Genomic DNA, 16209 nt, shown 5'->3' on the forward strand with positions numbered 1-16209 from the left:
GTTACATTGTATTGGCCCATTCAGGAAGAAATAAAAATGACTGTTTCACTCTCCTTTTCCTTTCTTTGAGCGGCATTTAGTTTGTGGTTGTTCATGTGTTTTTTCAGTAGGGCTATTTCCCTTTCAGTGACGTTTTATTAGTTATTAAAGATTTAAACCTAAATCATGATGGCCTAAGCATGTGTAAGCGTTTATTTGGTAAGAATTTGGCCCACTGGCAGGCCTGCCTGCTCCATTACGTTTCTAAAGGGCAACAGGACATTCAACTAAAAGCAGTCATCCAGGGTCACCAAACCCACCTCCGTCCAGCAGTCCAATTGCCCTGCAGAAAATAAAGTCAAACGGCCCCCTTGAGGAGGCCCACCAGCAGGCGTTCATGGGTATAGGGGGGTCACAGTACCAGTGTGCCACTGTCAACATCGCGAGCCGGCCAGGGCATTGGACAAAAGGATGCCCGGGCAGGGAATCCAAAGTGTCGGGCGCAACTGCTTCACCAGCAGGAGTCCCTGGCCACCCAACTGACCGAGTTCCTGAAAATCCTCCCCATCCTGCCATTTCATAATCCACTGAAGCTGAGCTGCGAGAAAATACAATTCAAAGTCTCGTACTCCCAGGTCACCCTCAAGTAGGGGGCAGTGGAGTGTAGCCAATGCAACTCTCTGGCGTCCAACATTCCAAATCAAATCCTACAGGAGTGCATCAAGCCTCCAAAACCAGGATACCATAATTTTCACCAGGAGGTTTACGAAAAAATAAAGAAGCCTCAGGAGCATGACCATTTTAGGAAGTGCAATACTCGGCATAATTGGCAGCTCAAAAGAGCACAAGATTGAGGCACAGAACTTCAGAGACCGAAAGCTCTCCCGTCCCCTAGGTTTCCCTCACAGAGATCATCCAGATTTTGGAAGACCTGGATGCCTAAGTATTTAAAGATTCGCGGATCCCAAAGTAAATCAAGTGGACAGAAATAGGACGACCCAATCCAACGACCACTGGGAACACACAAGTTTTACTCTGGTTTACCCAAAGATCCGAGAACCTTCCAAATTCTTCTAGGAGCTGCAGGGCACGCGAATGCCATTCCTACCATCCCGGAGGTAAATAAGCAGATCATCTGCAAATAATGCAATTAGATGGATCAAACCATGTACTTTAATGCCCAAGTCTATTCTCTTAGTTTAGACCACCCTGTTTATTGCCTCTGAATATTTTGTAGGCCTAGGAAATTGTGCGTCCTGTTTATCATGCAACCTGTTTTAGCCTTAGCCACTGGGTGAGTGTAGAGTAGCCTGATCGATCTTACGATCGAACAGGTGCCGCCGCCCGTGCAGAACGCTCCGGTTACCGGTAGTCCTGTTCATTGATGGGTTTGTGTTCGCGCTGAGTCTGCAGAGCGAAGGTGGGAGGTTAAGTAACGCAATAGGAAGTGTGTGTGGGAGCGAAAGCGGTGGCAGCAGCAGCTGACAATGGAACACAAGTAAACCTTTTGTATGAGCAGGTCTCCTGAGGCACTCAACAAAAGAGCGACAAAATGTGAGTAAGTGTAGTGCCTGGGCGGGGCCAAACCCTGATGCATGGATGAGGCCTGTGTGGCTGACGTTGGTGATGCTGCTGTCCAAACAGACGAACGTGGGGTCGTCGACGGGGGCTTAGCGCGGACAATAGTTTGTGACGCATGCAGTGACTTGGAGTTCACATCATATATTATTCATTTTTAAAAAAAAATTATTAAATAGAATGCACATTTTGTGCAATTTCTGGGTCGAATATTGAGTATATTTGGTTAAGGCTAACGGAAGATTCCATATCTGTAGTGAAATAATTTGAGTCATAGGCATTCATTTAACCACACGGTGCTTTTTGGGAGCTGGTGTCCCAGTTCACAACTGGCCTAGCGGTACAGATTACAAGGATTCTGAGAATGGAAAACTGGATGGAATATGATCTGGCTATTGTCACGCAGTGCGGGGCTGTCATTAGTTTAACGCAGTGCATTCTGGAAGCTGTAGTCCGTGGCTCACACCAAGTGTCAGTTTAATTGCAGTTCAAGGTGACCGTCATTTTCAGAATAAAGAACCTGTAATCTAAAGGGATAACTGGGTAAACACGTAATCCGGAGAGGTGGGAGCAGCTTTCCGTCTTCTGGGGAATGGAGGGTTGGGGGAATCTGGACTATCCGAAGGCCTTTAGCTGTGAAATGCCTTCTCGATTGGGCACTTAGAAGAAGCTGTTTTGTGACGAATAGGGAATAGTACAGTCCAAGGTGGAGTGACCTGACGCGCCTGTTTACACTTTTGGTGCTGTATGTATTCTTCTTGTGCTCCCAACTCATCAGATGGCTTTTCAGGGAACTTCTTTACCCAATGAGTGGGCAGACTCAGAAATCCGGGTGCAGGGAAGAGGGATGTGCATTTGCAGTAAAATCCAGCAGGTTATTGCAGTAAACTAATTTACTAAGTACTATTGAACTAGTGACTCGGTGGTGCTGGGCAGCAGATCTTGGGGGTATTGTGCCAAGATTTAACTAACAAAAAAAAGTGGCCAACTTTGGGAATTTTAGACTAAGAGAGGCTATCTACGATATCGCTAGACCTTAAAATAAAAAAGAATTTAAAGGCTTCTCCTACTTTGTGTGCCGGACTTCGCACATGCTACAGTAGAACGGAGGTGGAGGATGAGGCAATTGATTACCCCATTTGAGCATATCGGAGCAACTGTTTCACTACAAAACCCGGCACGCCTGAAAGTAATACACAAGGGCACTACTAGAAGCTTTATTAGCGAAATCCAAGCCGAGTCTTACCTGAAAGAAATCTCGGAGAGAACTAAGCAAAACATTGGAACACTATAAAAATCTTGAAAACGAACAATCGAAGATACAGGGACAAATGCATGAAAGAACAATCTGATCAAATCAACTAGGTCTTGAGTGTCAAACAAAGGGTTAAAATATATTTCAGCATAAAGGATGACTCACTTTCAAAGAGAAATAGGGTATCAGTATTCTATTTACCCTAGATGTACTTACTCAAAAACCGGGCCACGGGGCATGACTGAGGCGCACTGCCCTAACTGACACACACACCCTATGCCCTATGGCCCAGGACGTCTCAACAGGTGGGGGGTGGGAGGGGGGAGCAATTGGAGGGCGAGGGCAAGTGAGGGGGGTAGCAGGGGGGAAGAGGGAGATAAGTGGGTGCAAGGGGGGGCACACAGCACAAACAGCACGGCATATTTTTTCTTGGTTTAGCATTAGAGATAGACAGGTACACAGAGGTACATTTCGTTGTATTCTAGATGAGTTGTAGAATAGCCTCAATTAATGTCTGCGGTTTGAATGATCCTCAGAAAAGGATTCGGGTGACCGCAGTGCTTAAAACAATGAAGAAAGATATGATATGCTTGCAGGAAACGCATGTCGAGGGAGGGAGGACGTTCCTGTTAGACCAGTTGGACTTCAATCTCCTGGCATGCACAAGGCAGGGGTCTAAGACAAGGGGTGTTGCGATACTGGCCAAAGGGAGGGATAGCGTAGTGGTTAAGAAACTTGAAGACCAGTGGGGCAGGTGGGTGATAGTTGAAATAATGCATAAGGGGGTGAAGTTCACAATTGCCTCGGTTTATGGCTCCACCGAGGATGACCCAGAGATATTTGAATACCTTGACGCAGAACTAGCGCACTGGCCAGAACCAATTATATGCTGTGGGGATTTGAATATTAGCATGCCCTCTGGCAGTGGATTACAAGTAGGGCAGGGATATGCTGGCAGGAAAAAAAGAGTACTTCGAGGTGTCACAGCCATGACACAAAATAACTCACTCTGCGATGTGTGGGCAGGGCTTCACCCATCGGTAGATGGCACCACGTTTTACTCCGCACCACATAGGATCTTGGCAAGACTAGACTACTTTTTAATTTCAAACTCCCTGCTGGCAAGATCTAGAATCCAGAAATATGATATCCAAGGATTATATCAGACCATAGTCCTCTGGTCCTGGCGGTAAACTTGGAGGGGGTGGCAGGCAGAGATAATGGCTGGACATTTGAAAGAGCACTCCTGAAGGATACAGAATATGTTGTGCATATGAATAAATGGATACAAGAGTTCTGGGAGTTTAATAGGGAGAGTGCGTCAGCAGGGGATGTCTGGGATGCATTCAAGGCGGCAATCTGGGGGGAAACGTTGAGTTACACTTTGTCTAAACAGAAGAGGGAAAGAGCCAGGGTGGAACAATTAATTAGGACAATTGGACAGGCAGAGGAAGAGATGTGCTCTTTAATACAGCAGAATGCGCCACTGGAGATGCAGCTACTTAAAATCATTCAACTGAAAGCAGAGGTGGTAGAGGAAATCAGCAGCAAGGCAGCAGTGAAATATTTAGTTAAGAAAGAGCAAGCGTTTGAACTTAGCGAAAGAGTCGGTTTTATATCCTGGCAATCCGAACCAGACAGCAATTGGCATTGGGGGAGATTAAGGAGATCATGGATAATCAAGGGACCCTTTGGAGGGATACAGAGGGAATCAGAGAAGTTTTCAGACAGTTCTATGCAGACTTAAATAATTTAGAAGATGGCTATGGAGGAGTAGGTATAATGGAATATCTTGACCAGAGCATAGGTGAAAATGTCCCGCACCCCTCGGATGAAGATAAGGCAACTTTAGAAGCCCCGATCGGCCTAGAAGAAGTGCTTAAGGCAGTAGGTGATCTTCCAGCTGGGAAAGCAGCCGGCCCGGATCTGCTGCCAGTGGAATTTTATAAGACATTTCAAGGGGTGATTATCGGTGAGATGTTGCACGTGCTGAAGCAGGCCCAACAGGGGAACTCGATCCCAATGTCATGGGGAGGGGCAGATGTCATTGTCATTTTAAAAAAAGGGAAGATCGTTACAGCCCCAGGATCTTACAGGCCAATCACCTTGATGAACGCCGACTCAAAAGTGTACTCAAAGATATTAGCCAACAGACTAGCAAAAGTGATTGAGGGCTTGGTTAGTGACACCCAGCATGGGTTCATACCTGGGAAGGGAACCACACAGCATGTCAGGCAGGTAATCACCCTGTTTGACGCCACAGGGGTCTCAGGGGATCCTATCGCAGCTCTCTTTTTAGATGCAGAGAAGGCGTTCAATAGGGTTTCCTGGGACTGTCTATGGGCAGTACTTATCCGATATGGGCTAGGTGCAGGATACGTTAAAGCAATTCAGGCACTTTACGCATGGCCAACGGCCAGGATAAAGGTTAACAGGGGGTACACAGCCTCGGCGCAGATTCACAGAGGGACTAGACAGGGGTGTCCTTATTCACCTCTACTATTTGCCCTGTACATGGACCCCCTGCTTAAGAGGTTAGAAGCCAATATCAACATACCGGCAGTGACCATAAACCACAGGCAATTCAAAACATTTGCTTACGCGGATGACGTGGCAATCGTTTCCTCTAATCCCACACATTCTATCCGAGAGATAGAAGCGGAAGCCCAGCGGTTTGGAGAGGCTTCAGGATACAGAATAAATAGGGAGAAGACCCAGATTGTTAAAAACTCATATGCCGTGTGCAGTAATCACCGGGTAGTGAAATCTGCCGTATACTTGGGGGTGGAGATCACCGCAGATTTAGATGACATTGTCAAAATCAATATGTCACCTCTAATGGCCAAAGTATCCTCAGATCTGGTACGAATGAACAACTTACATTTAACTCTGGTAGGATGTACGAATGTGATCAAAATGATTATTTTGCCAAAGTTTTTATACTTTTTTAGGGCAATCCCATTGTTTTTTTAATCAAGCTGGTTTAGCAAGTTAGAGGCGGTTCTGAATAAGTTTATATGGGCCCATGGAAAGACAAGGAGGGCATATAGATTCATTTCTCTCCCCAGGGATAGAGGATGGGGGCCCCAGATTTCAGACTGTATTATTGGGCGGCTACAATACAATATATTCAGGGATTGACAGGAGGGGGAGGGCTGGGTCCAAGGATCACAGCCAATTCCACCAAGGTCTATGCCACTGTTCTCGGGAGTGAAGCGGAGAACGCATTTCTTAATCGTTTGGACTCATCATACTTTAAAAGGACACGATTCAAGACAGTACAGGCTGCATACAAAGTATCAATCAATCAATCAATCAATGACACTTATATAGCGCGCTACCTACCCGTAGGGTCTCAAGGCGCTTGGGGGAGGGGGGGTGCCGCTACTGCTCGAACAGCCAGGTCTTCAGCTTCTTCCTGAAGGAGAGGTGGTCTTGGGTCTGGCGCAGGTCGGTCGGGAGGGAGTTCCAGGTCTTGGCGGCCAGGTAGGAGAAGGACCTTCCTCCTGTTGTCGCTCTTCGGATGCGGGGGACGGCGGCGAGGGCGTGACTGGTCGATCGGAGATGGCGTTTGGGAACGTAGAAGTTGAGGCGGCTGTTGAGGTAACTCGGGCCTTGGTTGTGTAGGGCTTTGTGTGCGTGGGTGAGGAGCCGGAAGGTAATTCTCTTGTTGACCAGGAGCCAGTGCAGGTCTTTCAGGTGTCTGGAGATGTGGCTGTGTCTGGGGATGTCGAGGATGAGTCTCGCTGAGGCGTTCTGGATCCGCTGGAGTCTCTTCTGGAGCTTGGCGGTGGTACCGGCGTAGAGGGCGTTGCCGTAGTCCAGTCGGCTCGTGACGAGGGCCTGGGTGACGGTCTTCCTGGTCTCGGTGGGGATCCACCAGAAGATCTTTCGTAGCATGCGTAGGATGTTGAAGCACGCCGAGGAGACGTTGTTGACTTGCCTGGTCATGGAGAGGGAGGAGTCCAGGATGAAGCCCAGGTTGCGTGCATGGTCTGTCGGTTTGGGTGCGGTGCCCAGGGCGGGAGGCCACCAGGAGTCGTCCCAGGCGGAGGGTGAGGAGCCCAGGATGAGGACCTCCGTCTTGTCCGAGTTCAGTTTCAGGCGGCTGGTCGTCATCCACTCGGCTACCTCTTTCATCCCTTCGTGTAGGCTGGCTCTGGCGGTGGCGGGGTCGTTGGTCAGGGAGAGGATCAGCTGGGTGTCGTCGGCGTAGGAGATTATGCTGAGGTTGTGTTGGCGTGCGATGGCCGCGAGGGGGCTCATGTAGACGTTGAAGAGGGTGGGGCTCAGAGAGGATCCTTGAGGGACGCCGCAGATGACTTCGGAGGCCTCTGACTTGTACGGTGGTAGGCGGACTCTCTGTGTTCTTCCGTCGAGGAAGGAGATGATCCATTCCAGCGCCTTGTCCTAGATTCCGACGTTGCTGAGGCGCTGTACTAGGGTGCGGTGGCAGACAGTGTCGAATGCCGCGGAGAGGTCTAGGAGGATGAGGGCCGCTGTTTCTCCGTTGTCCATCAGGGCTCGGATGTCATCGGTGGCGGCGATGAGGGCGGTCTCGGTGCTGTGATTGGCTCGGAAGCCGGACTGTGAGGGGTCGAGGGATCCATTCGTCTCGAGGAAGGCGGCCATCTGCTTGTTGACGGTCTTCTCGATGACTTTGGCTGGAAACGGGAGGAGCGAGATGGGGCGGTAGTTCTTGAGGTCGGTGGGGTCCGCTGTTGGTTTCTTGAGTAGAGCGCTGAGTTCGGCGTGTTTCCAGCTCTCAGGGAAGATGGTGGTGTCGAAGGATGTGTTGATGATGTCTCGCAAGTGGGGTGCGATGACAGCGTCGGCCTTGTTGAAGACGTGGTGAGGGCAGGGGTCGGTCGGTGATCCGGAGTGGATGGAGTTCATCGTGCGGATGGTGTCTTCGGTGCTGATCGGGGTCCAGGCGTGGAGGGTGGTGGTGGGGGGTGGTTGTTCGGTCATGGTGAGCGTTGGTTGGTTGTTGAAGCTGTTGTGTATGTCCGCGATCTTGTTGTGGAAGTATGAGGCGAGGGAGTTGCAGAGGTCTTGTGATGGGGTGATGTCGTTGTTTCCTGCGCTGGGGTTGGAAAGCTCTTTCACGATGTTGAAGAGTTCCTTGCAGTTGTGTGCGTTGTTGTCCAACCGGTCCTTGAATGCTGTTTTCTTGGCGGCGCGGATCAGCTGGTGGTGTTTCCGGGTGGCAAGTTTGAAGGAGGTCCTGTTGTCCGGTGTCGGTTCCCTTCTCCAGACTTTCTCGAGGGCTCGGCAGTTCTTCTTGGAGCTCTTGAGTTCGTTGGTGAACCATGGGGCCTTCTTGCTGCCGGGTCTGCTGGGCGGGGTCTTCAGTGGGGCGAGTACGTCCGCGCAGTTGCTGATCCACTTTGTGAGGTTGTCGGCGGCCTGGCTGGGGTTCGCTGAGCTGGCAGGAGGGTGCTGGCTCAAGGAGGTGGCGAGCTGGTCTGCTGTGATCTTGTTCCAGCTTCTGCGGGCGGCCTGTTGCTGGTGTTGGTGGGTCGTCGTTCTCTTGAAGGTGAAGTGGATGCAGCTGTGGTCCGTCCATTGAAGCTCTGTGGCGTGGCTGAAGTCGATGTCTGTGCTGGAAGAGAAGACTGCGTCGAGTGTGTGTCCGGCGAGGTGGGTGGGGGTGGACACCAGTTGCTTGAGTCCAAGGTTGGCGAGGTTGTCGAGCAGGGTGCTGGTGTTGCGGTCGTTGTTGTTCTCCAGATGGAAGTTGAGGTCTCCAAGGAGGATGTAGTCAGCGGAGGGGAGGGCGTGCGGGCTGACGAAGTCGGCGATGTCCTCGCTGAATTGTGTGCGTGGTCCAGGGGGTCGGTAGATCAGGGTGCCTCTGAGGGTGGTGTTCGGGTTGGTGTGGATCCGGAAATGCAGGTGTTCGGCGCTGGTCAGGGAGTTGTCGGTGCTGGTCGTGAGACGGATGGTGTTCCTGTGGATGATGGGGATGCCTCCTCCCATCTGGTTGGCGTTTCGGTCCCTCCGGACGATCTTGTAGCCCTCTGGGATAGCGATGGCGATGTCGGGAGCTGAGGAGGCGTTCATCCAGGTCTCCGTGAGGAAGGCAACGTCAGGGGTTGTGGCGTCTAGAAGGTTCCAGAGTTCGATGGCGTGTCTGTGGACGGAGCGGGTGTTGAGCAGGATGCACTTGAGGTGGGTGCTGCAGGTGTTCGACTTGGCGGGTGCTGGTGCGAGGCTGGTCCGGATGCAGGAGAACTTGCAGGCGTGGCAGCTGAAAGGTCCTTGGGTACGTCGTGGAGTGGCTTGATGGCATTCTGGGAATCGGCCGGTGTCGAGTGCGGTGAGGGAGGCGGCGGAGTACGTCAGGCCTTTTTGAAGAGAGTGGGATTAAGGAAGATATAATAGATATACTCGGCTTTATAAAAACAGATCCCTCCCCTTAGAAATCTTTTCAGATTCAGTCATGGCAGAATGGGCAGGGAAAGGGATTAGAAAACTGGGTGATTTGATGGGCCCCCAGGGGATTGTTCAATTTGTGGAACTGCGGGATAAGTTTAATATAAGTAGGAACAGTTTTTTTAAATACCTGCAGGTGCGCAGCTTCTTGTGTAATATACGGGGGGGAGTGGCAGGATTTAATAACAATTGCATATTGGACCTGATAGGAACGGGAGGGGGGGGGGGTGACGATCCGAAGTGTATACGCAAATCTGGTTACTACTAAGCCAGATGATATGGAGAAGCATGGGGGTAAATGGGCGAATAAGCTGGGGATCGAGATGGCTAGATTCGAAGATTTCCTGGAGTTAGGTTGTACAGTGTTGTGTTCAGCCCGCTGCAATCTCAGCATTACAAAACGCTCTTCTCGCTCTAGCATACCCCGGCTAGAATAGCCCAGTGGGGCGGCACTTCAGGGACGACGTGCTTTCATTGTGCTGCACCAGAAGCTGACATTATTCATATCTTTTCTACATGTCCGCAATTGTATACGCTGGTTAAAAGTATTGAGCAATTCTTATCACAGGTCACAGGGGCCAACATTGTCCTTACACCAGAGTTAATGTTGTTAGGTGTAGCAACAGAATATAATAGTATGTACGAAGAATTTCTATTCTTAGCTATGGCTGTTTTAAGATTGTTGCTCACTAGGACATGGCTGGAAAAGACTCCCCCAGCTATGCAGCATTGGCTTGCTAGTCTTTTGGCGGTTTACGTTCTCGAAAAAGGGATATATGAAAGGAAAGGTAAAAGGGGTAGGGCATTAGGTAAGAAGATTTGGAAACCATTAATGCTGTGGAAAGGGAGGTATAGTGGAGGGGTGCTAGTAACGATATACTGGTAGATCCCGCTCTGTGCTAATGGAATATGCGCACAAGAGTTTTCCTTTATGGTATTTACAACTGATTATGCTAAATCATCTTCACTTTTCTCTCTACTTGGGAACAATTTATTCTGTATGGATAAATAAACAATGTGTGTACCTTTTTTTTTCTCTTACACTATATGCTGTGCTGTGCTATATGTGAAAAAACCTCCAATAAAAAATATTAAAAAAAGACAAAATAAAGTGGCCCGCCATTTTTTTTTCTATTTGGTTACTCTTGTTTTTTAAGATGCCAGTGTCTAACAGGTGCATGACGGTGACTCCAGTGCAGCTATTTCATAGGGTATACTTGCAGCCAATCACACGCTGTCCTGCAAGCTTAAGCCTGCTGTAGCCATCAGTAGAACGCACAACCATCCAATTGCATCAGTCGGTGCTTTAGGGAATAGTCATGAGCTTGTCCTCTCCTAATCCCTCCCCCTGTGCAACTTGACCCCAAGACCTCTTATAGCAAAGATATAGCAACTTGACTCCAAGACCTCTTATAGCAAAGATGTACTGACGCTTCTGGTTCATAAATGCCAGGCCCACTTTATAATGCACTGAAGTGTGACCGTCATCTCTCACTCCTGTGATCCCACAGTGCTTCGAAGTGACCATGGGTGACATAACAACACAGGACTGCTTCAACTGGCCCATGCATCCCCACTGCCTTGCACCACATGCACCCCACCCCTTCCCGGAGGCGCCCGTTCACTCCCCAACCACCTGCGCAATCCACCTCCAGCCTCCCCTGCATTCCCCCTGCACCGCGCTCCTTCCTCCCTCCCTGGCCACGCTCTCTTGAGCGCCACCATTGGCACCATAGTTATATGTAACCTTGCCTCATCGTCCAACCCGCCCGACGCATTACTGTTCCCGCCATGGTGCGTCGACCCCACCCTCCAACCATCTGAGGGTGCTGCATCCTCGTTACCCTCCTTCCCGCATCCCACCATGTTCTGCCACGGGCACCTCGGTGCCACAGCCGCAGCACAACACCGGCTGAAACTAAACATTATGCCCAGCACCAGTTCATCACGGCGGCACATCATCCACTTGGAAACGTTACACTGCAAGCCTAAAGAGCTTCATCCGTGCCCCCCACATCAGTACGCCACCACAATTGCAGGCACGTGGGGGCTGCTCTGCTCGATGAATGGCCAACCCTCCCGTAGGTCGACTTTAAAAAAGAAAAACAAAAACAAAACATTATCATTTACAATGTCAATAACTCAAACTAAGTTATTGCAAGAGACCTATTGCATTGCAAATGCTTGTTGTTTAGGAGATTAAAGTATTGAATTACAAATAGACCAGTTGCGAATAGCGATTACAATTTGTGCATTGTTAGTTCAGTTTGTGAATCGTCTCTTTGAATGCATCCTTTGCAGTAATTGGTCGCAGAGAAACCTGTCCAATGTATATTATTTAGGCAGGTTAGGATTTGTGACCTCCTGTGATTGGATATAAACACAGGGATGGTGATGTACAAACAGGAGACCACCATGCTTGTGTTTGCATTCCCGAACTAGAAACATTTCTTTTAAACAGCTCACAATAGAGTAGTTTGATGTGTTTCAAGGCATCACATTGGATACAAGCACTAATTAAATATTTTACTATTAAGGGCACACACACCTACTATAGAGGAGCGCATTGATTTAAAGCACTGCATATGGTATGGATCTGCCCACGTGAGAGGTGGGCAGGCAATATGTACTAATCTCCTTGTCACTTTATCTCCTTGAACAGATGCTACGAGTCTGATATCAACCGTATGTATTTAATTTTGGTGCTCACACATTAGGTGTGCGCCTGTTCTTTATTATTATTTCCTTTAGTATAAACTTGTTTTCTCACGGAGTGGTACATGTGGGGCTGGCACCCATGTGGGCCTAAAGAAGAGGTTTAGGAGACACCTCGAAAAATGTTGACTAAATACTAGGGATAGTAAACACATAACAGTTACATTTCCTCCCTATTATTAACCCCTTTTTATCCATCCCAACTAGGAGTAGGAATAAATTAATCGCTCACTAGCTAGGTATTTTTAGCATCACCATCACTTCTCCCTCCAACACTGCACTACACATTTTTTCACAAAAACGTGCTCTTATGTAGTTCCGCAAGCCACAGCACGCCCCAGACAGTTGCTGTCTGGGATGGCCGCATGATGAAGCATGTCACCTAGGGGCATCCCTGGGTGAGTGAGGGGACTTAAGAATATAATTTTCTCTTCTTAGATTTGGGCAGTTGTGTCGCACATCTAGCAGAAGCCTTTCCCTTAGGGTAGGTTCTCAGATCTGTTATTTACAGATTCTTTAATAATTATACATAGTCTGGAGGATGAACCTAACGTCTACCTCCATCATCCCCCATTTTTGTTTACAAATAAAATCTGCACCATTCTTTAGTAGACCTCGGAAACATTCTGTGAAATCAGCAGTTTTTATGAACCTCACATAGAATTCGCATAACTTCATAAAATAACTTAGTTGTTCTTTATTGGCAGGATGGGGAGCATTGACAATACCTTCAACAATGCTGGGCTTCGGTTTGACACCCTCTTCTTAAAGAATGTGACCTAAATATTCGATTTTGTTCACAGAAAAGATGCATTTGTCCTCTCTGAGTGTTACACCATTCGTTTGTAAAGTAAGAACAACTTGTTCAATGATCTCATTGTGTTTCTCTTGTGTGTCAGAATGTACCAATATATCATCTTGAAAAATCACTACATTGGGCAAATTTTTGAACATGTTAGTCATCACCTTCTGAAATACAGAGGCCGCTGAGGCCGACCAAATGGCATGCGGCAAAATTGAAAGATACCATCAGGTGTAACGAAAGCTGTCAAATGACAAGAACACTCATCTAAAACCACCTGATGAGAAGTTGCCCGCAAATCAAACTTTGAAAACCATTTGGATTGGCCAACTGCAGTAATTAAATCGTCAATGCATGGCAGCGGATAACTTTCTACCCAAACCGTGTGCTTGAGGGATCTCAAATCTACACAGAGACGTAATTCACCAGACTTTTTTGGGCCAAACGATGGGAGACAACCACAAAGTGGCATCCACCTTATAAACAATCCTTTTGTTTTGCATTTTATTTAACATAGCGGATAACTAATTCCTTATACTATGAGGTACATTGCATAGTTTGTGCTTGACTGGGTATACATCTTCCTTAACTTTCATAAAATGGGAAAAAATTTGAATCGCCCAATTCTTTCCAGAAATATACACTCAATATATTTCTTCCAGTGCACCAGGTCAAATACTGAATTGACCAAAGACACAGGATTTTTCTGACCTGGTTTGATAATCCTACCAAACTTGACTTGATGCCAAAATACTAGAACATTAATGCCTTTCAATGCTACTTACACTTTACCATGAATGGTTTTTTTCAAATTTGAAGTGCCCTCCCAATTCATTCCTGCTTCCTTCAAACTCAGTGGTGATTACATCAGGAGGCAATAGAACTTTGTGAGACCACGACTCCGTGTATCTGTCAAATGAGATAATAGTAATCCTGGCTCCAGAATCAATGAGCAGTGGAATCCCACACCCTTCAATTTCTACGTGTACCAGGGGATCACCAACCTTCTTGTCAGTCTGGATGTTATTAATTTCTACACACTCTACAGATAGAAGCAGCTCTTCAACCTTTTTTCAGCAATATCCAGTTCATAGCACACTGCACAGTCTTGAACACTCCTGATAGGAATGCGTTTGCCAGCCCTGCGCACCTTGCCAAAATGTCCTAACTTCTGACACTTCCAGCATTATTGTGTTGCCGCCAGACAATTTTTAAAACTAGAAACACGAGTAGACGAGCCACATATAAAACAGTGCAATTTAGAGAAATTGCGTCCAGAAATGATACCTTAGCTTTTTCTAGCACTAGTTTCTCTAGAACCCAACCCTTTAGCACCCGTATTAGCATTTTTGCCTGGTGCCTGTTGTCTGCAAGTGGGGGGAGATCCAAACTACCGCCCCCAGCATCCTGAGCAGCTTTGACACTGTGGACACCTCACCTTCGTGCTAGGAGGCGCATTTATTACGGCCGAGCTCCCGCAGCGTGGGACACGCTGTGGGAGCCCGGCCAGAATAAATATACGCTGCATTGGAGCCCGGACGAGGCTGGGTTGGGCACCCCCTCTGATACTTGGCTAACGTACTCTGATCGCGCTGTCCAGCTCTCAGGTACTCTTGTGCTTAATCCCATTCCTGTTTATCAGTATTATACCATCGTGTTAAGTATATTGATTGTCTTTGACTGTCTTTGATATCTGGTCCTACCATGAGTAAACGCAAGGGAGTAGAGGGCACTCTGGATGCATTCATTGTCAGGGCTGAGTCACTGCTCAGTCACAAGATCGAAATGACGGAACAGCGACTCTCATTAGATCCTTTAATACTACAGAGACGCTCGTCACTAGGCATCGCCAATCCGGATGACATCCCCCAAATGTGTTTGACTACTATGCCTCAAAGTTTGTCTTCAACCTCATCTGCACCAACTCCTGCACCAATCTTGGATGCATCCCCCCACTGTCATTCCTAATGAACCAAGCACAGCCACAAGAGCACGATTCACCAAATCCCTAACCGAGAGTAAGGTGAGAGAGCCACCAGTGAAGCGAAGGAGGGGTGCTGGCACTCCAAAATCTAAAGCTATAAAGGGGCTTTGATTCGCGGACTCTGAAGCAATACAAACTAACTCTGTGAGCACACAGACTGATGCTGTATTTCCTACACTAAATTCTGGAATCATAGGGGACGCTGCTTTTATCACTGCTGTGGAGACTGCCTTGGAAATTGCACTAGCTCGCATCAAGGAGTCGATAAACAAGAACTTTACCCTTCTTTGGGAACATTTAAAACACGTGGACACTGTAATGGGCAATGAGTGGCAGAAAAGTGACCTCACAGTCAGATGTTATTGTGGGGGAGGGATTGCCAATTCTAACAGATGCCAATGCAAGCCTCAGCCCACCAATTCCAACCCCCACCCAGTATAAAGAGTCTTTTTCTGGTAACTCATGTGCAACATGCTGTAAAGTAAAAGAACTCTTTATGCTCAAATCTAGATTTGAGCAGGGAAATATACGGGATGTATCCCTGGAACCCAACATGGAGATACCGGAATCACGTAGTACCTACCCCGAACACTCACATTCTGGACCCTTGGAACGTAACTCGAGTAGGAGCACAATAGATAGCCTAAGGAGCAATCATTTGAGACCCAACACAGATGTCTTGAGTTTCCCACCAGCAACTTGTCCATATGTACTGGTTTTGGGCAGTGTTCCTACCCTTACATGGGAGCAGAGGGAGTCTTGGGCTGACTTACATAATAGGAGTGTGAATTGGCTAAAAAAGCATTAAAGGTTTCACCCATCCGACATGAATGAGATTATTATGGCCCATAGAGTTGGGTGGGTTGGCCCATCCCCTAAGAATATAGACGGTGACTGTATTGTGATTAACATTCGTAAGCCCTACATGGATCACTGCCTATTGAGACCGTGTGAGCAAACATCTAATCAAAGCACTAGTATCTGTGTGCTACCTCTGGGTTATTTATATAAACCAATCCGTAGGCCTATTGTGGTGAGTTTGCTTCCCCTTTTTATCCAATAGGTTTCAGGCCCTATCAGAATTAGACACCCAGGATTGACAACCACCATTATTGGAACACCAATTATTTCCCTTGGATCATTTCCTGGCCCCCTGTATCTCCCCCCCTCATTGGTAAGCCAGCCGATCTGCAAGTGCTGACCAAGGCCCAGGCTGGCACAGAGTTGAGTATTCTGAATTGGAATGTAGCAAGCCTTCATTCGAGGTTGGGGATGCAGACTGGTTAAACCTAGTAAACAAACAGGACATTGTTATGTTCTAAGAGACCTGAGCAACCCAGGAACTATACATCAATGGGTTCCAATGTTATAATATTGTAGCTCCCACCCCTAGGTTTGGTCGCCCTTCGGGGGCCTATCTATTTGGATCAATATAGCCGCTGTTGGCAGTATTAAGGT

Source organism: Lissotriton helveticus, chromosome 8 (assembly GCF_964261635.1).
Source record: "Lissotriton helveticus chromosome 8, aLisHel1.1, whole genome shotgun sequence".
NCBI lineage: Eukaryota > Metazoa > Chordata > Amphibia > Caudata > Salamandridae > Lissotriton > Lissotriton helveticus.